This window comes from Euprymna scolopes, chromosome 29 (assembly GCF_053919585.1).
Source record: "Euprymna scolopes isolate OS-2025 chromosome 29, ASM5391958v1, whole genome shotgun sequence".
Taxonomy (NCBI): domain Eukaryota; kingdom Metazoa; phylum Mollusca; class Cephalopoda; order Sepiida; family Sepiolidae; genus Euprymna; species Euprymna scolopes.
In genome coordinates this window covers 28,577,739-28,600,878 of record NC_136510.1, presented here as the reverse complement: position 1 = coordinate 28,600,878, position 23,140 = coordinate 28,577,739, and the positions used below count along the sequence as shown (strand labels likewise).

The 23,140-nt window shown below is 33.0% G+C and overlaps 1 protein-coding gene across 2 annotated transcripts in view; it reads right to left on the bottom strand.

The window, feature by feature from the left end:
• Positions 1-23,140, bottom strand: part of LOC145252560 (adhesion G-protein coupled receptor G6-like) — a 283,790-nt gene that overhangs the window by 185,489 nt on the left and 75,161 nt on the right. The window lies entirely within an intron of this gene.

Genomic DNA, 23,140 nt, shown 5'->3' with positions numbered 1-23,140 from the left:
TAGGATCAAAACCAAAATATATAATCAGATCAAGTTAGGATCAAAACCATTATATATAATTAGATCAAGTTAGGATCAAAACCAAAATATATAATTAGATCAAGTTAGGATCAAAACCAAAATATATAATCAGATCAAGTTAGGATCAAAACCAAAACATATAATTATATCAAGTTAGGATCAAAACCATTATATATAATTAGATAAAATTAGGATAAAAACTAACATATATAATTAGATAAAGTTAGAATACAAAACCAAAATATATAATCAGATCAAGTTAGGATCAAAACCAAAATATATAATTAGATCAAGTTAGAATCAAAACCAAAATATGTAATTAGATCAAGTTAGGATCAAAACCAAAATATGTTATTAGATCAAGTTAGGATCAAAACCAAGACATATAATTAGATCAAGTTAGGATCAAAACCATTATATATAATTAGATAAAATTAGGATAAAAACTAACATATATAATTAGATAAAGTTAGAATACAAAACCAAAATATATAATCAGATCAAGTTAGGATCAAAACCAAAACATATAATTAGGTCAAGTTAGGATTAAAACCAAAATATATAATTAGATCGAGTTAGGATCAAAACCAAAATATGTTATTAGATCAAGTTAGGATCAAAACCAAAACATCTAATTAGATCAAGTTAGGATCAAAACCAAAATATATAATTAGATCAAGTTAGGATCAAAACCAAAACATATAATTAGGTAAAGTTAGGATTAAAACCAAAAAATATAATTAGATCGAGTTAGGATCAAAACCAAAATATATAATTAGATCAAGTTAGGATCAAAACCAAAACATATAATTAGATCAAGTTAGGATCAAAACCATTATATATAATTAGATAAAATTAGGATCAAAACTAAAATATATAATTAGATAAAGTTAGAATCAAAACCCAAATATATAATTAGATCAAGTTAGGATCAAAGCCAAAAATTATAATTAGATCAAGTTAGGATCAAAACCAAAATATATAATTAGATCAAGTTAGGATCAAAACCAAAATATATAATTAGATCAAGTTAGGATCAAAACCAAAAATTATAATTAGATCAAGTTAGGATCAAAACCAAAATATATAATTAGATCAAGTTAGGATCAAAACCAAAATATATAATCAGATCAAGTTAGGATCAAAACCAAAACATATAATTAGATCAAGTTAGGATCAAAACCAAAATATATAATTAGATAAAATTAGGATCAAAACTAACATATATAATTAGATAAAGTTAGAATCAAAACCCAAATATATAATTTGATCAAGTTAGGATCAAAACCAAAATATATAATTAGATCAAGTTAGAATCAAAACCAAAATATGTAATTAGATCAATTTAGGATCAAAACCAAAATATGTAATTAGATCAAGTTAGGATCAAAACCAAAATATATAATTAGATCAAGTTAGGATCAAAACCAAAATATATAATTAGATCAAGTTAGGATCAAAACCAAAACATATAATTAGGTCAAGTTAGGATTAAAACCAAAAAATATAATTAGATCGAGTTAGGATCAAAACCAAAATATATAATTAGATCAAGTTAGGATCAAAATCAAAACATATAATTAGATCAAGTTAGGATCAAAACCATTATATATAATTAGATAAAATTAGGATCAAAACTAAAATATATAATTAGATAAAGTTAGAACCAAAACCCAAATATATAATTAGATCAAGTTAGGATCAAAACCAAAATATATAATCAGATCAATTTAGGATCAAAACCAAAAACATAATTAGATCAAGTTAGAATCAAAACCAAAATATATAATTAGATCAAGTTAGGATCAAAACCAAAATATATAATTAGATCAAGTTAGGATCAAAACCAAAAACATATAATTAGATCAAGTTAGTATCCAAACCAAAATATATAGCACTCAGCCTTAGTCGTTAGGATTTGACCTATCGTCAGGTTTACAAGAAATAGTTAAAACTGAACCAACTTTAACGTATCAATGTATATATTCACGCATGTGTACAAATAACACGTACAGTCAACTTACTCCTGCCAAGTTCCCATTATCTTAGATTTTGATCATTTAGCATCTATTGTTACCGACTAAAGATCCAAATAAGAACGGTCCACAAAAAAATTGCAATCATTTGACCTACCTCCTGCCGCTCTTCAGTTTAAAAAAAAGAATGGAGACAGACACACATACATAGTGAGTTTTATAAATTAGATTTTTCTTTATCAGCCATGGCTCACAGGTAATAACTAGTGTACAAATACTCAGCAAAAAAAAGCAATAATAATAATAATAATTTTGTCAGATAGATGTATTCAATATAGGGGTACAAAAAAGCTGCATAAAAAAACCAATAATTATAAGAGTACTAGGAATAGTTTTAAAATCTTAGAAAAATGAATGGGAGAAATTTGAAATCAAAGAAAGGAACAACACCATACAAAACACAACACTGATAAAAACAGGTGAAATATTAAGAAAATCACCGAGTGCGGAAACCAACCCACATAAACAGAAGACATTAGCTGATCACGGGTCAAAACGAAACTATTAAATCTGACATAGTGATATGGCACCAGAATTAGGAAGAAGCAACCTTAGTAGAAGTTAATGTCCTCCAATCATGCTAGGTTAAACAGAGCTGAGATATAGCGAAATCCTAAGATCTTATGTCCGACGTGAAAAAAAAACAAAAAACAATGGGATCTTAGGAAGATCTCTTATCATTCCAGTAATTATAGGAGCAACCGGGCACACGAAAAAGAATTTAAAAAACTACCTGACAAATATACCCGGTGAACCAAGTGCAAGAGATATACAAACAATTGCATTTAAAGGGAAGGTTAAAATCTTAAAAAAAGATCTCATGTTGGAATGTATGAGATAGCGTATGAATATCTGGCATCCTGTAGGATGCCCCATCCTCCGCTAGAACAAAATCGTAGAACGATTAAGAGCTAGAAATATCGATGGAATATAATAAGATGACTCCAGGGACCGGAGACTGGCGGGGCAGATATATGAGAAAAATCATAATCTGACCCACCCCAGAGTCAATACGCAATGGAACCTGCATGTGTTCGTATCATGGAAAACAGTCGTGAAAAGTTCCAGAGAATAGAAAGGCAGAGAAAGAAATGATCTAGGTAGACCTGCACTGAAAAGATACAAGGCACAGGGAAGATAGAGCGTACGGGAATCTGAATGAAACATAGTGTCTCTTAAATTGCAACGAAAGTAAACGGTTGGTAGCAAATAGCTTGATGGTTGTTTACGTAACGCAATTACATTACAATGATGATAGAAGAAGAAGAAGAAAGAAAGAAAAGGGAAAAGACGGGAACGAAAAAGAATACAAAAAAAAAAACAAAATAAAAAGGAAAAGAAGACTGAAAATGAAGAGAAGAACTAATAGAAAAAAGCGAGAGAAAAAGAAAAGGAAAATAAAAGAAGAAAAGGACGAAAAAGGAAAACAGATGATGATGATGATGATGATGATAAAGCAGGAAAAAGAAGAAGAAGAAGAAGAAGAAGAAGAAGAAGAAGAAGAAGAAGGGGTGGGAGTAGAATGGGGTGTGACCAAACGCAACCAAAGGAAGAAATAAAAGAAAAGCATTATTATTTCGTAATAATTAATATAAAAAAGTCGAAAAAATTAATGGAAGGAATAACAGTAATAGTATTTGCTAATGAAAACCAAAGGAAAAGATATAAAAAACGAGTTATAGTACAAAAGACAAGAAGAAGAAGAAGAAGAAGAAGAAGTCGAAAAACTCGGACGCAAATATGAAACGTCAACAAACGGGGAAGTACCACTCTAAAAATGGCCACAGTGTATACGACTCCATAGACGTAACCATGGCACAAACGGGTCCGACATCTGGAATAGATTCAAACCTCTTGGTCGCTCAACTCTGATTACATGTCTTTCCTTTCTTTCATTCTTAATATTTTCACGGCATTTATTTCCCGCGTGTCTCTCACTCATATCAAAAGTCATCACAAGCTACATGGTCCACGTCCTAACACATCGTCGCAATGTTGCACCCTTGTGCCAGTTTTACGAGCGCTTTAATGTGTTCTGATGCACTCATAGCGCCTGTCTCTTCCCCTACGTTCCTACTCTCGACTAACCTGACGAGTAGCAAAATCTCACCTCTTCACTGTTGATGTCACTAGATACCGGAAAACCTTCTACTCTAATAGCTTATTTCTCTCGGATTGCTAGACTTTAGAATTCTCTCCCTGTTTCTTTGCTTCTCTGACTGCAGCAAAATGCAGAAGATTAAATGTAATGTGAACAGACATCTCACCAAACTCTTCCAACAATCGACTGTTAAGCGTGATATCAAATAGTAACGCTTATGTCCAAATGGCAATATGCCTTATTTGGAGTGAAAAAAGAATATATATATATATATATATATATATATATATATATATATATATATATATACTCACACTATATACCTTTATCGCTTTGTTTTAGTTTAGTGTTCGGTTTTACGGCATATCTTTTGATTATTTAATGCCAAGACACAATATTACATAACTGATTTCTTACGCAATATAAACACTTTTTGGGTAGTTTAATTCAATGGTATGAGTTTATATATGTTCTGATTACGTATATGTGTTAGCGACACATTCAATTCTCTATTGCGTGAATGTGTAGGGAAAGTGGAGACTTAGGTTTATCTATGCGATAGTAATATAGAAGATTTTACTCTCCACTCCTGGAATAAAAACCTTGGAAAGAACGTCACTAAACTGGCTAGTACTCAGCAGTATAATTTTAATTACATTTGGACAATTTAGTTATTGTCAGGCAACCAACCCTGAATAATGGCAACTTGGCACTGGAACACAAATTAGTGAGCAATGTTTCTGACAAAGAGGGAAGAGTTGCTGTTTTCTGGGTAAGAATCTATTCCATCTAACACTTTTCGTTAGTAAGTTTTCAGCCGTGAAATTTTACATCAAGTAGCTTTATGCCTTGTCTGGAGCGATTTCCATAAAAAATTAGATCGATAGATTGACAGTTATAAACAACAAGCATTCCCTCTTTCTCAGAAACATCGTTTATGGAATTGAATAACTTGCTGTCTTCTGAGTCGGCTTCTATTTTGCTGAGCGGACGGTATGTAGACATTTTTAAATCCTTTCATAATATTCATAATCATGTTCCCTCAAGCTCTTAGGGTTAACATTCACAGACAACATGGATGAAACAAATACATTGAGGCAATTGCCAAGGCTGCTGCGAGGGAGGTAGGCTCTCTCTATCGTGCTAAAAGGCTACTCACACCTGAGATTATCCTGTATCGCTCATGCATGGAGTATTGTTGCCACGTGAGGGTTGGTGCATCTGCCACTAGTCTCTCGCTCATAGACAAGGTAAAAAAAAAGAGTCGCCAACCTAATAGGTCTTGAACAATCAACTAAACTCCAACCCCTGTTCCATGGTCGAAACGTGGCATCCTTGTGCCTGTTTTACAAGTATTTCAATGGCAAGTGCTCTAACGAACTCATAGCACTAATACCCTTTCGACGATAATACTCTCGACAAACCCAATAAGCAGCAAAATCCCACCCCTACACAGTAGAGATTCGTAGATGCACTAAAGTCTTCTACTGGAATAGTTTTTCCACCGGACTGCGCAACTTTGGAAATTCTCTCCCGGTCCTCTGCTTCCCTTACTGTACTGACATGCAGAGGTTCAAGTGTAAGTACATCTCGCTGCCCAACTCCCTAAATAGTATCCCTGCAAATTTGGCCTAAAATAATAGCCCATCACGACTAAGTGGCTCTGTATCTTGTTTGGGGTGAAATGACCATAAAAAAGTAATAAAAATGCTGCTTGTGAAATCAGTTAATACACGTATTCAGTTCAGCCAGTTTGTGTTGTTATCCACTTAATCACCGTCATCTTCCAGTTGGTGGTGGTTTCAGGCGGCGTGAAAAGTTAGTGTCGAGTGCTGGTGTCCATACAGAATTTTAAATAAACTCTATGCCATAAATTTTCGGTTAAATTCAAGCAAAGTGTTCCGACTTTTGCTGCGGGCCTCTGTCAAACTAAAATCAAATATCATAAAAAAAAAGTACCAAACTACACAATATTCCTGATTTTTTTTTTTTTTAATTTCAATAAATTTTAATATTAAATAAGAAAACTTTTGGAGAATATCCTGTTTTGGATACGTTTTTTATGATGTTTGATTTTAGTTTGACAGGTCCGCAGCAAGCGTCACGGGACTTTTCTGAAATTTAACCACATTTTCTTATCATATTCATTTCTTGTAATAAATGACGATCATCTAATAATAGGAAATTACTTTCTACACACGTTTTACTTCGAGAAAAACTGCAAAAACTCTATTAGATATGCTTGTACAGTTCTCATACAAAATTTGTCTATCGGAGGGGTCTCCAAACTACGGCCAGCGGGCCAGCACAGACTCGCCAAAGTCTTTAATCTAGCCCGCGAAGCTCTTATATAAAACGTAAAAATATTCAGGAAAAATGTTGTGGTAGTTTTTCTTTTTGTTCAGAAAATGATAAAAAGATGAGGTTTTGGAGAACCAGTTTCACTAAAAAAAAACAACAAAAAAAGCAAAGTTGTTGAGCAAAGCCGTATAAAATACGTCTAGGTCATTTTTTTTTTATTTTGGTCTGCGTGGCTCTAAAATGTCACTTTGAAAACCTTGAAAACCCCTGGTATACCAGGGTGGCGTAAAAGTTTCTTTCCCCTTTTCTCTCCTTTCTTCCCTTTCCTTTCCCGTTCCCTCGTTGATTCTGACAGAGAGGGGGGAAAAATGCTGTTTTCAGCCTCGACTATTGTTTTGAGTGCGTGGTATGTGGATATTTTTCACCCTTTCATACGATTCATCACCCAACTAACACTCGACTAATATCATTAAACCTTGTCTTCGGGCGATCTAGATACGTGATGACTCGTTAATATATGTATGTTAAATCATTTGATGCTTCCCCTACTGGCTTGAGAAGCTTTCAAAATGCAAGGATTAAAAAAAGAAAATGGAGGGAAGCAGCTTAGTAACTCTAACTTTCCTGTGAAATCAGTTGATGCGGTTTCCAGATGGCTTGAAAAACTGGCGAATGCTGGCGTTCATATTGAATTCTTTTTAAGAATGATATTTCAGTAATAATTTAATAATAGGAAGTTACTTTCTACATACCTTGTACTTCGAGCAAAAGTGACAGGGCATTTATTAGATATGCTTGTACGGTTCTTACGATGAGTCTATTAATAAGATTTGTGTTCGATTACTTGTCTTCAATGGCTTGTGTATAATAGGTATAATATTTCGCCATTAAGTAATCACCCGCAAAAGACTTTACAGTAAAACAACTACACCCCAACAAAGCAGCAACACAAAAATACTAAAAACAAAACACAAACAAACAAAACTCTCCCAAACACCTAATGATGACGAAACCGAAGCTAAGTGACCGACGGTACTTCTTCGTTATTTTAGCGAAATCCGACAGCCGGAAAATTGAGTTTTCTTTACAAAGCAATGATACCTACTTACTTTTTTTTGTTGTAAATTTCAATAATAAGCAATGTTATCTATCTAACCGTCATGTCATAGTTAGTTAAATATTTCTTGAATATTACATAAAATATGTATTTCTATAATTAAAAGAAAACACGATTTCGGCCATGTTTGTTTTGTCAAGTGTAACATGTGATGTAAACACAAGGGAAATAACTCATAGTTTGTAATGTTAATAAAGAAGGATTTAATAAAATTAAACAGATAACAAATAACAAAATGAACATAACATATAATTCATAGTTTGCGTTTTTATTTGAAAATTTTTATTAGCTGAAAAAAGTTATCCTGCTGATTCAATGTATTCAAGTTCATTTCAAAAACTTCCTCAAAATTAACACAAGTTTTATACAGTTTTATAATATGAATTACCTCCCCTGCTAATATAAGCGCTCTTTAGTTATTATGTAAGATATAATTGCTACTTTCTTCGAAAACTATTTTCTTTAATAATTAATTTTCTATCTTATCGTTTTTCGTAATTTTTGGATATGTTCATTACTTCGACATGGCAATTCAGTAGATACCGTTGATTTCACTTGAAATTCAATATTTCAATTTTCAAATTTCTCCACAATAACGAAAAAGCGCCGGACCGACTATAGTTGAGGGCGATCCGAAGGCTACTGTTCATTAGTTGCTACATCGAGGTGTAGGGGAGTCACCACTCCATTCCCCAGATTACCCTACTTGGCCTTGACACTCCCCTTATAATGTTGGGTCTTTAGCAAAGGAGGAGGTCAAGCACAATTGTAAAACTTTTTGATATGAATCGACCGAGCATAGACTCCCTCGTCTCTTGACTCGTTAACGAACACTCGTACCATTATACCAAATGGACATAATGATAATAAACCACTAATGTAAGGTAAAAAGACGTTGTAAAATGGAAATTATGCTTGCACAAAAAGGATATATATATATATATAATGGCTCCTTATGAATTAATTTTTTGACTATCGATTTTTAATACTTATCCCGGGCATTCCGATACAAAACCTTCGAACACTCCCACGAACACGTAAAGTACATTTGTGTGGAATTAAAAAAAATAATCGGCTCAACCGTTTTGGAGTCGATAGGGAACAAACTCTCATACGCACATACTATATATATATATATATATATATATATTATGTTTTAATTTAAAGACAAAAAACTTCTCGGGGGCTCAAATGAAACTTATCTTTTTACCGTAACTAAAAAAAAAAAAAAAAAACGGAGGAAAAAAAAATGGAAGCATAAAATTTGAAATGAGGAAAATAAAAGACAAGAACGGACCCATTCCTAAGATGCATTTAACGCTAAAAATGGCATTTCAAAATTAAGCACCGATGTATGCCGGTCAGACCTTATCCTGCTATAGTAATAAAAATCATTCTCAGCGAGCTAACCTCCGTCTTCTCCAAACTTTATAACGAATGCCTAACTGAATCTTTCTTCCCCGAGGGCTAGAAAATTGCCACTGTGGTATCAGTCTTCGTTTTAGGCCCCCCGACAAAAGGAGAGTGAACCTGTAAATTCACCCTTGTCCGTTCATCCGTTCGTCCGTTCGTCTGCACTTTTCTCAATAACTACGCCTTGGAATTTAAAAAAAATTTACACAAACATTAAACATGGTATAAGTAAAAATGTAACAAGACGGATTTTCCGGGAAAAATCCGGTTGCCTCTCCCTACCCTCCTAGGGGTGCCTTTCAGGTTAAAATGGCTAAAATTAACACTTTTGTGCTTATTTAAAAAAAAAAAAAAAAAAATGATGCCTTGGATTTTTATAAAACTTTCTGAAAAGTTGTAACTAACTGATTTCTATATAATTTCGTTTGTCTGTACTTCATGATAACTCTTGGGTGTGCCCCAGGGGGTCTTTTAGGGCTAATAAAAACACTCCATCTTTGGGGTCTATTTTACCATATTTGTCCAAAATTTTCTGTGTATGTCTATTTAGCAGTTTTGCATGGTGCTGAACTCAAATTTAAAATATGATAATGCCTTGGGGACTTTTGGAGCTAAATGGGGGGGTGAGGGTGGCAGGCAAATGCTGAACTCACAGGGGACCATGCATGCTTCACTTGTTCTTTCACAAATCAATTACCATTCATCAAGTCTCGAAGACCCCTCCAGGATAAAAGTTAACGAGTTTCAAGAAACGGTGAGACAACACCGTAATGACGGGCATGAGGTGGAAATTGGATAGAATTTGGTTGTTTAAGAGGACGTCTAGATAAAAGCCCTGCATTGGATTTGTAAACGACTATGCTGTAATCAACTAGAAAATATACCCGCGATATACAGGCGAGCAGTTCTATGGAATAAACTTTGTGGAATTTGCGTTTAATTGTAGGCACAGCTAGAGAATAGGGGCACTTGTTGATAGTGGCTGTAGATAGAAGGGTGTTTGCTGTGAATATTTTGCAGGGAAAACCATAGATTGAAGTGAAAAGAATAAAAATGACTCGCAAAATTATCATCCCATAAGTCTCCCCACCCACTCTTTGTTAAAAATATTTGAATTATTCATCAATCTAGCGATAGTCCACCACCTCGTAAATGCCAAACTTCTTTCTGACCAACAGTATGGATTTAGGCAAACCAGTTGTACTGCAGATAACGGTAATCGTTTAATCTATATAATATACAATGGATAAGGTTGTTAAAGCTATGCTTGTAACGCTTAATATGCGCAAAGCTTTTGATAAGGACTGGATAGTCTTAATGTAAACAGATCCTTCTTAGAACTTCCATAAAAGATCCGAGTCACCCTCAATGGCAGAGCATCTAAAGTACATAACATTAATGCAGCTGCATTATTCCTGATTTTCATAAAAACTCCCTGATGCAATTGCGTCCGAGGTGGATGTATTTGCTGATGACAACACATTCTATTGTGTACACGCGGACAAAACGAATGCACACCTATCCAAGGCAATGGATATAATCTTAGAAAACGACTTCCAGTTTGTAGGGGAATGGACCCAGAAATGGATAGTTACATTTAATGCTACTAAGATTAAACTCCTTTCCTTTAAGAATTATGAGAAACCATTCCAAACAACAATTGCCATCGAAAATCGCACCCTACTTGAGAGTGCAACATTCTAGCTGCTTATTATAACACTCATAAGTAACATGAATTGAGATAGATACGTAGAAGATGCTATCAAGTCTGCTGCAAAGAAGATTGGCTACCGAGCAAAAAAAAAAAAAAAAAAAAAAAAAAAAACCCTGACAGTATCCTATAATTTGCCCATGTATGGAGCATTATTGTTATATCTGGGCTGATTCATCAACCACTATTGTGTGTGTGTGTGTGTATGAGAGTTCGTTCCCTATCGACTCCAAAACGGTTGGGCCGATTATTTGTTAAAATTCCACACAAATGTACTTTACGTGTTTGGGAGTGTTTTTAGGTTTTATATCGGAATGCCCGGGATAAGTATTAAAAATCGATAATCAAAAAAATTGATTCATAAGGGGCCACTATTTGGGACCATGTCTAACGAGGTTCTGCGGAGAGTTGATTAGTGAGATATCTGTTTACATTACATTTAAAAGTCTGCACGTTAGTACAGAGGGTATCTGGTATGTGAAGATGGCTTCCTTTTCAATTACAACAGAAGAAATTGCACAGAAAATATGGTAGGAGTTGATAAACAGGAAAAAATGACACAATAGAAAAAAAATGGATGAAAATGTCACAATGAGTTTATCAAAATCTTGGATACAATACATAAACGGAAAACATTAAATTTGTTAAATATAAAAAATGTATTAACATTTAATGATGAAGACTATTGATTACCTCGTCCCTCAAGTAAATTCTACCTTTAAAAATGTTGAATTCCATGAGACGATTTTACACTCGGAATCGGAATCGATAATTGTATCGGAATAAGGAATTTAGAACAGAATCGGTAATTGTCTTGAAATCGGTAAAAATATTGGAATCGTCTCATCACTAGTTTCACCCATCTCCTGCTGTTGAATGTCCGAATGTTTTCTGCTATAATTCTATAAATTTTCAACGGGAAAATATTCGAGGAAACAGGCGGGGTTAGTGACTACACTTTAGAGCATAACTAAAGACCAATCCTTAACTTTCATCAACCCACACCGAAACCTATCCGCACGAAATGTGGAACTTGTTAAAGTTATGTATGGCATGACAAGCCAAGGTCGGACGTGTGACACTTTCGCCAGAAGACAAACTTACTCCAATTTCACAAGCGAAAAGAAATTACTATGTTGTGGGTCTGGGGTGCCAAAAACTTGGCCTAAAGTTCTGAAATCAGCACGGTGCTCGGATCTAATTTCCTGTCTGCAATTCTAGAGGCTGTGTGATGAACGGAATAGTCTTCAAGAGAACGAATGTCGACGGGGCCGTTTTAATGGTGTTTTATTGCGGGAATGGTGCATAAAGTAAGGGATTTTCAACCGAAGAGAAATTCAACATTCGCAGGATGTGCACTTTTATAAAGATTTTATTAATAGTTTGTGATCCAATATTTCCATATTACAAAATGTTTAAAATTATTTGGCTACATGTTGCAACATAGTAGGATATCCTTGGATATTCTTTACTAGTGAACGTATCAGTGCTTTTATTAGGCATATAAAACTTCCGCACAGTTTCATCTAATATCTGGTATTTTGACAGCCTCGTGGTTTCATCTGGTATTTTGAAGGCCACATGGTTTCATCTGGTATTAAGACATCGCATGATTGCATTTCATATTTGGACATTCGCGTGATTTCATCTGGTATTTTGACCGTCACATGATTTTTATCTGATATTTTGACAGTCACATGGTTTCATCTGGTATTTTGACCGTCTCTTTGGTTTCATCTAGTATTAAGACTTCGCATGATTTCCTTTGGTATTTGGACATTCGCGTGATTTCATCTGGTGACTTGACCGTCACATGATTTCATCTGGTATTTTGACCGTCACATGATTTTTATCTGGTATTTTGACAGTCACATGGTTTCATCTGGTATTTTGACCGTCTCTTGGTTTCATCTAGTATTAAGACTTTGCATGATTTCCTTTGGTATTTGGACATTCGCGTGATTTCATCTGGTGATTTGACAGTCACATGATTTCATCTGGTATTTTGACCGTCACATGATTTTTATCTGGTATTTTGACAGTCACATGGTTTCATCTGGTATTTTGACCGTCTCTTGGTTTCATCTAGTATTAAGACTTTGCATGATTTCCTTTGGTATTTGGACATTCGCGTGATTTCATCTGGTGATTTGACCGTCACATGATTTCATCTAGTATTTTGACCATTACATGGTTCCATCATATATTTTACATGTACTTCACATGGTTTCAGCTTGTATCTGAATTGTCAGATGTTTCATCTGGTATGTGAACCATAGCATAGTTTCATCTGGTATTTGAACTTTCATATTGTCTCATTTGGTATTTTGACATTACATAAAATCATGCCCCTGACCCACTTCCAATAGGAGTAGAGCAACGAAACTTGGCACAATTATTAGTCTTTCTCTACATAGGAACCACCCAGAGTTATGCATTTCTCCCATCGTTTGATGCAGCTCTGGAGACCGTTTTTGTAGAACACCCCAGGTTGGTCCTCCAACCACGACGTGACTTCAGAAATCAAGGCAGCATCATCTGGGAAACGCTTTCCTTTCAGAAACAACTTCATGGCTGGCTAATTCTCATCATCATCGTATGAATTCAAAGATTAGATTGTTGACATTGGTTTCCCTGATATTTTTCTAATCAAAATTATGCCTTGAAACTCCCCAGGAGGGGCCACATTAAGATTGCCAACATAGCTAAATGAAAGTGAGTTTTGTGGAATGAACTGGATTCGAACTTGGAACGACTAGACTGTTAATCAGTGTTGTTAACCACTTGCCCACCATCTATCTATACTACTAATAAATTATAAATATGAAACTTGGTTAAGTATTTCATCCAATAATTCTAAAAAATTCTCCTTTATTCTATTCTTTTCTATTATTTCTTAATGAACATTTTATACGCTATTAACGTTCTTAATCTAAATATAGGAGCACTCGGTCACGTGTAGCTGTGGCTCAGTGTAGTTATTTTGGTTGTTCAATTTTCTGTGTATCTATAAAGGTTGTCTGGTTTGAACTCCAGAAAACGTCACATATAATTATCCATGTGAGAGGCAATCGTTGTGTTTAAACCACACAGTTGTAAAGTAATGCCGAAGTGATATGTATTTACTCTGCAGCCCTCCAAATATTTTATTCTATTTTTCTAAAAAAAATATAAAGAAATCAATACGTATTAACAAAGTAGTATATTGTTACAATTCTAAAAACAAATTCAACCCATTGTAAAAAAAAACAAACAAACAAACAAACAAACAAACAAAACCAAAACATTTATGCAAAATATAAAAGAGTATTAATTTTTTCTGTGAAGTATAAAATGTGAACAAGTTGCTTTTCTATTTAAAACTAGAACAGGAAGTCCAGTTTCGCCAGCGGAATAATTTTATATAACTTCTCATTGTATTATTTAATAACTTTTAACGCCGGACAAATTTTTTTAGATTATAACTTTCTACGAAATTATATCCCCTAGTATATTTGCAGGAACGGAGGAAAACGTGTGACTTGTATTATGTGTGAAAAACAAACAAACAAACAAACAAAAAAAAGAAAACAAACAAGTTAAAAAATGAAGAAACTAAAAACAAAAAAAAAACAAAAAACAGTTTGAATGTCGAACGAAAAAATATGGCATGTCGAGTATTTTTGCGAAAAATCGACTTTCGGAAAGATTTCTTAAAAAATATTGCGATATTTTTTTCTATTAAATATACGAAAACACTCTAATATTAGATTAAAATGCTGAAGAACAAGCGTTGGTTTTAGTGTCCAAAATTAATGTCGTGGACAGGACCTTGTGAGCATTCCAACCCGACAGAAATATTAAAATAACAAATCAAGCCATTTCTTTGTTATTTATGTGAAACTCACACAAAGAATATTTAATGAAAGGGATAAAAATTTGTAGTCAGTCAACGAAGAAAAAAAAGGAAAGGGGAAAAGGTTGAAAAAAAAAAGCTGTCAGGTGCCCGGTGATGATTCTCGTATAATAAAATGGCCACCTCGTTACATAGAAAATTAAATAATTGATTAAATAATTAATTAAATAAGTAGTAGAAAGTTACTATAACTATAACTAAAAACTTATATATAAACTTATATATAAACTTATATATAAAAACTCAGATTTATTCAATCAAAATGCTATAGCAAAATTTCAAGACAATCGGTTCAGTAGTTTATTTTTTTTAGATTATCGGTTATAGTCACAAATAAACATTTATATTTTTATTTATATAGATAGAATATCAAAACATTTTAATTAGTAAACAGATTTAGTTTATTTAGTTAAGTAAACAGATTAGAAATAACGTCACTTACTTAAAAGTTTCAATAAAAATTTCAAACTTTGGCGTGCCAGATCAATTAATCAGCAGGGAAAGATTAATTTAGACCTAAGCGTGACACAGATAGATAGATAGATAGATAGAGAGAGATAGATAGAGAGAGAGAGAGAGAGAGAGAGAGAAAATGCTAAGCACTTGTGCTCTCTCCTAGTACATACTCCCGACTAATCCGACAAGCAGTAAAATCCTTCTCTTTCACTGTTGAGGTCCTGTCGGAAAGCTTTCTACTCTGATAGTTTCTTCCTTACGACAGTTAGGCTTTGGAATTCCCTACCCGTTTCCTGCTTCCCTGACTGTACTAACATGCAGAAGTTTCAATGTAATGTAGACAGATATCTCGCTATTCAACTCTCTACAGAACTCCGTTAGACATGGCCCCAAATAGTGTCCCCCTTACGTTCCAAGTGGCAATATGCTTTGTTTGGGGGTAAAAAAGAGCAAAAGATTACAGGGTGGAACGATAAAATTGCCGCCCAAGAAAAGAGGACATGATTCCATTTCCGTTGTTGTAAACAAGTTTTCTTTTTTTTTTTTGTTGCAGGCCATCTACTAGTTGGCTAGTTGTATACAAATCCCAAGTGCGATAGGAGCCTTCTATCATGTCTGAAAGTCACACACAATGTTGAACGAGCGAGATCGGAGATGCGCCACTGTACAACTTATGCTCTCTACCGTTCCAAGTTATGACAACAGGACCATTGCCAGCACACTCAAAATGTATCGCTGGATTGCAACGAATAACAGGTTCGTGATGAAAACACAGTTTCCGGCCACGATTATGGTCTTTGGTGTGGTTTCAAGTGAGGGGACATTATACCACGTCACATTTTCCAAATCGGCTTGAAAGTCAACATCAAAGTGTACCTGGGTGTGCTAAAGAGTGTGATGATCTTCTGGTGCAATCAAGTGACCGCTGTCAGACACTAGGTGTGGTAGCAAGACTCGGCGTCGGCCCACAAGTCCAAAGAACCCAAGCTTGGTTTAAGAAGGAGCGCTACGATATTGTACCCTTCTCTCACTGCCCCCTCATTCCCCGACCTGATAAAAATAACAACAATAATAGCAACAACAACAACAACAACAACAACAACAATAATAATAATAATAATAATAACAATACAAATAATAACAACAATAATAATAATAGCAACAAAAATAATTAAAAAATGGAATTTGCCAGGTGAAGGTCGAACGACGGCATTACGAATATGCATGCGTAACGTAATATTGATTCATTTTAAGTTTTAACCTAGCGGCAAACATGTCTTGATAGCTAAGGCATTAACGTCACAGTAAAAAGTAAATCGTAAGCTAAACGTATTAGTTTCAATTTTCTACGATGGCTCACAAGTCATTTTTTTTGTAAACCTTAAATCATTACTATATATTTGGGTCCGATAATAAATACAAAATTTGCATTAATCAAAATATCATATTTAAGTGAATTTTACAACCAGGCAATGCCGGGCGACTCGCATTAATTAAGTATAAAAATATATACTAACGCATATATATCGTTGATTCAATATGGAGATTATGTCAATTAGTGATGTATGATAAGTAGATTCTTTATATTTAGGTATTTCAAAGCCTAATGCTTCCCATCAATCTTTGTTGAGCTTCGTATTATCTCGATTAGTCTCCTCTTGAAGAATTCTCTAATCCCTTTTGGCTCTCTTTCTCTTTCTCCACACACGCACGCACGCACACACGCACGCACACACACACACACACACACACACACACACACACACACACACACACACACACACAATGTACCACCTCGACGTAAATACACTAAACTAATCTGACTAGCTGCAAAATCCATAATACTAGCACGCAGAAGTTCAAATGTGGTGTGAATATACATTCGCTGCTCATCTCCCTACATAGTATCTCTATCGAATTAATCCTCAACTTACGTCCAAGTCGTACTGTGTCTTGTTTTTGATGAAACCTCTCAACAGTAATATATATATATACTAGCAGTTCCACCCGGCTTTGCTCGGGCCTTATGTACTGTTCATAAGACTATGTGCATATGTATATATTAAAAAGCGTGAATATGTAAAGTAATGTCTTTCTGTATAATAGTCTTCTTTAACTACCATAGAGAAAAGACAGACAGACATTTTCACTTATATATAAAAGCTCCTTCCTAAATTCGAATTTTAAAGATACAACATCATTAGCTGCATATATATATATATATATATATATATATATATATATATATATATATATATATATATATATATGAAATAAAACAGCAGTCGAAGTTTTTACATTATAACAGTTTCCTTTTGTTTAGTTGATATTCCAGATTTTAACCATACGATAAACAGTTAGCCTTTTGCTATATTATAATATACATTTTGTTATTTGTCATTATGTAGAAAAAAAAAAACAAAAACAAACAAAACAAAAAAGATGATTTATGAATTGAACACAATATGTCTGTCACCGGAAGTCGTGTGAAATACAAAATTGTTGATGAATGTGGAATCGGAAGTGGCTGTTGTGTTTTTTTCTCTATCGTTTTTTTTTTTAGAATGTTCATGTTTAATAATATTTATTCTCTTTTCTTTTTACTCTTAAAATCACGATATACGAGCAAACATGTCTCATGATAAATCATTTTCACGTCCGTTCCAAAAATTGTCCGATCTTGAAATAATTACCATATTATAAGCGGGCAATTCGCTACAAATTCACGCCTCTATATATACGACGCCATCTTCCATAGTCATAAATAAAAATGAAACTCTGACAAGTCCATCTCGCTTTCAATAAACTCTGATAGTAATATGGCTGAACTTTTGAAGTTAAGAAGTTCTTATCAGGATATTTCTACAGTAAAATTCAAATATGCTTGACAAGTATGTGCACGAACATGAGTAAATACAATGAGATGTGTGCATGAGCGCTCGCGCGTGTTTCTGCCAGGCCGTCCGTAAGTATGAGATGGAACAGGTTTAAATTGAAAAAAATGTTAGGAAGATGGAAATCTAAGTGTATGCTACGAAAAATGACTGTTGGGTCATATAGTGAGTTCGAGTTACACTATTTGAACCAGGAAAAGTGAGTTTGAAAAGCCAGTCATATAATATATAAAAATAACAAAAGAAAACGCAAACCTCTTTCTATTCGATATATATATATTATATATATATATATATATTATATATATATATATATATTTATATATATAGTTCAAAACTTTGTTGAAATTCAAGATTTACATTTTTTTATAACTTTTGTTTATTTCATCCTGGATCTTTTCATTACAGCCGTTTCGTTAATGGGATGGCAATTTTATGATTTTATGTTTTCATAAAAATCTCCTCTCTCACAAACTCCTCAGATCTGATTTCCGTTCGATGTTACCAACAAAAAGATAATTTTGTACATGGTAAACCTAGTGTGTTCGCTTGGGGAAAAATAATTCCATCCACACGTTGTTACAAATCAGCTATCTTGGGTACCGTGCACACCAAAATTCTTGTTTTAAACTATATTGTAGTATTTTTAGTCCTAATTTCCAATTTTTTCCTGTTATTTATTGTTTCCTATTTAAAAAAAATCATTTTTATTACTACATTTATGCGTTTATTCACTTTGTTTGGTTTCAAATTTTCATTCATTAATTAAGGCCTTTGTTTCAAGGGGAGGCCACTCTCATGGAATATATTTTTATTACTAAAATTGCTTCTCTTACATCTTTTCCGTTACATACGTTTTGGTTTTTGTTCATTTCCTCATTTAATTGTTCCTTTCTTTTTCATTTAATTTATTTTAATAATATTTATCCAGTGTTTTAATTATATTATTACTTTCAATTTTGTTGTTCTATTTATGTTAACATTATTCTTACATGGTCGATTGATCTATGTTTTCATTTTTTATGTTACTCGCTCTATATTTTCGTTTATGCTGCTGTTTTTAGTCTGGTGTAATGCTTGAAATTAAGTATCGATTTTTGTGCAGACATCCGTGAATTACATCTTGTCTGTTTTATAATTTTTCTTCTGATATTAGTATATGGTATGCTTCTAGTATGCAAAGGTTGCATGTTTTTGATTTGCTTGATTTATATTTTTCCGCTCTACCTAATATGAACCATCTTAATTTATATTTAATTTTATTTTACTTTAATTCCTTAACCCATACGGTTAATGCGGTTGAGTTTTTCCTATTGTTTTTTCTTGTTATTTTCGTTATTGCTATTAGTTCTGTTGCTATCTTCATTATTGTTATTGTCTCTATTATTGTTGTCATCTCTTCTGTTGTTTTCATTTTTATCTGCATTGTTGTTGTTTTCGTTACTTGTAGTGTTATTTTCTTTCTCAGTGTCTTGTTGAAACGACGTTAGGTGATTACTATATCTGTCCTTAAAGAAAGTTCCGGTGCTCTCTAGATATACTTTAGCTTCATTAATTGTTATAACTTCACGCTTGTATACTATCTTTGATGTTAAACAGCCCCCCCCATGGACATTCAGTAGGATTCCGGCAGTTAAATTCTTTTTCGTTGTTAGATTCATTTTCGGTCTTGTCTCTATTTTTCATAAATTTGTTTAATTTCGTGTTGTTGGGGCCAATTATGGTATTTGTTAAGTTAGCAGATGTTGAGAATGATAACTTAAGTGTTTTTTTATTAATTATCTTACTTAGTTTACTACCTTGCGGGAAATTTTTGTCTATAATTTGGTAGAATTCCCTCGGGATGTTACTTTTTATGTGGTGGCTGAACGGTGAGCTAAACAACGTTTGGCTCTTCCTTCTATTTTTCTTTTTTTTACATCTCTTTCGGTTTTATTGTGGTCTAGCTTTTCATTTTTAGTGTTTATTGTAAGTTCTATTTTTTCGTTAGTTTTTGCTCTTTTTTTTTGCTTTTTTATATTTCTTCACAGACATGTTGTAAGATATTACATTTGCGTTGTTTGTTGTTCTTTCTATACTTGTATTATTATTTCAAGTTTCCTTAACAAATTTGATTTGTTCTTTATATCCTAACTTTATATATAGGGCTTTATTATAATATTCTTTATTTTTAGTAAATAATACTTCGTTTTATGATATTTTAGATATTCTTTTTGAGATGCTTGGTATAAGTGCTTTTTTCATACTATTCGGATGGCTGGAATCTGGTCAATGTAGAATAACGTTTGGTTAGGTTTATGGTAGGGTTCATAAGTGTTGTTGTCTAGATTCAAGGTTATGTCTAAGACGTTTAAACATTTATGGTTTGGGTCTATTGTTATATTGTTCAGCTCAATGACGAACTGTTCAATTTTTTTATATTGTTCAGCTAAATGACGAACTGTTCAATTTCAAACGTCTTCAAGGTAGAAATCACTGGTAGGCATTTTTTGAATTTAATTTTATATTTTCTATCATAAGGAATTTCTATGTTTTCATTTTCAGTTGTGGTTGTGTGATCCTAGTTTGTTTGTGTGTTCTCATCAGTACCGTTTTCATCTGCACTTTTTTTGGACGGAAGATCCTCCATCGAATTCTTTTCCCCAAACGAACGTACCAGGTTTATCATGTACAAAATTATCTTTTTGTTGGTAATATCGAATGTAAATCACATCTGACAAGTGGGTGAGAAAGGAGGTTTTTATGCAAACTATTTTCATAAAATTACCATCCCATTAACGAAACGGTTTTAAGGATAAAATAAACAAGAGTTATAAAAACTGTAAGTCTTTGAATTTCAATAGTTTTGTACTATACATTCCCTGCTTCTATAAAATAGATACATTGATCTTTACTTGAAATCAACAGTGATTCAGCTTTTATCATAACAGTCTCAATCCGTTAAATGAAAACGGTATACATTGAAACTAACAATATTTCAAAAATAAACACACACACACACACACATATATATATATATATATATATATATATATATATATATATATATATATGTTAAGTCTTATACTCTAGGCTCTACTACTCATGTCGTCTCTGCGCAACCGAAGCTATAACTATAATTACTTCCCCTCAAAGTAACAATATAATAAATTCTAAAAACGAACTGATCTCTTTCTGTAAATATAAGTCCAAATTTAATTTTGGTAATTTTGAAATTACATAGCTATTACTTTAACCTTTCAGAGATACATATTTTTTCGTTTTTTCTACATACTTTCTTAATACTTTATAACTCAATAATCCTTTATTTTAATTATTTATTTCTTCCTTACTTGGGCGGTTTTTTATCTGCAATTTCCGTTTTAGTCTTTAAATATTCCTATCTATCAATTATATCAATCTACTTACACATTCATATCCTGTATGTATATTCACTTATATTTTACTATATGCATTTACTTACATTCTTACTTGCTTTATTGGATTTTGTAGATACCGGCCATCCTTTCCCTTAATTTTTTTTAATTTTAGATTTATTTTTATTTTTTATTTATTTTTTTAATTATTTATTTATTCCATTTAGTGTCTTTTAATAACCCTTGCTGACATTTTATTAAGTAATAACCTGTACATTTCAGTTGACCTCTTTTCTTGTCCTATATTATTCACGTCTTTTAACGTCATCCTGTCTAGGTCATTTTGATATTTGCTTTTCTAATTTATATTTAATTTAATCTTTTTTTCTCTCCCTCTCTTCTTTTCTACTGATTTTTTAAATTACACTTTGTTTTCGGCAGCCGTGTTAAAAGCATATCTTATTTTTCTTTTATTATTATTGAAATTTCCCCCTTTTCCTTGTACATATCTGTGAATTATTCCACGGATTTCGGTCTTTTGGATTATTTTGGACCATCTTCCAATTACACTATTTCCTTGGATTATACTTGTGCGAATGGAAAATTAAATTAACTTTCTCGGACTTACATTTTTGGATTTTACCGTCATTGGATACCTTACCTTTCACCTGACTATCCATTCACGTGAAATAATCTTTTTCTTCACCATATTCCCTCTGCTTCACTTTTTGTTATCAAGTAAAATCTTTAACTTACTTGTAGTTTCATCAAATACTTTGTATGCAAAATCCGATCCCGCATGTTGCTAATTCCTACCCTCTGATGAGAAGGAAAGTATTTCTTCGAAACTCCGCGGATTAAGGACTATCCACTTATTAAGTGTTTCCTTTTCAGATTAAATATGTTTTTAACTCTTTTTCAAAGCGTTTTTTAACATGTTTTATTAACTATTTATTATAAGCTCTGTCTTCTATTTGGTTTTATCGAGCTTTTACATCTGGGTGAGATTACTTTATAAATATTAATTCTTTAATATTTATAATATACTTTAGCTTTACCAACTTTTGGTAAATTTAATTGTAATTTTTATTTTATATATATATATATATATATATATTTATGAGAGAAAGATATGTTTTGATATTCATGATTTAAAAAAAATGGGAGGCCAGTTGACCAGTTTCGCCCTCACTCTTCCAGAACTGAATCGAGGGATTTACTTTATTTTAACGAGCGAGAGAAGCCCAAGAAAAAATGCGTTTAAAATAACAAAGAGAAAAGTTGGGAAGAGACTATATATCTAAACTAAACCTACGCTTGATTAAATCTCGTATAGGCTAATCACGTTCAAACCTAAGTGACATTTCGTCTCTTTACAAAGAAAAGGTCTTTTTAAACGAACATTGAATGGTCTCCGAGACCGATCTTTAGGTGAAAATCGGAAATGAGCACGACTTGAAATGGTAAACATATCAATGCTGAAGTTCTTAGTATCAGACTCGTTTTTACGCAAATAATCTGCTATTGAAGTATTACTCCAAACATCCGTTGGTAGATAAGTTCCAGTCCTGATTCTGCCGCGTCTTTTAAAATAAAATAAACCCTCAATCCAGCTCTAGAAGTGCGAGGCGAAACCGATCATTTGGTCTACAATATTTTTAATCATTAATATAAAACGCGCCTTTCCCTCATAATTGCTATGTATAAATTTTGTACCCTACCACGACTAATTCGAGTTAAATTAAAAGCATTCTCCTGCTAATTGAACCTACACGCACTAGTATGTTTAAGATTTAGGGCGACAATCACGCACACATACATGTACCATCCATTCCAGTT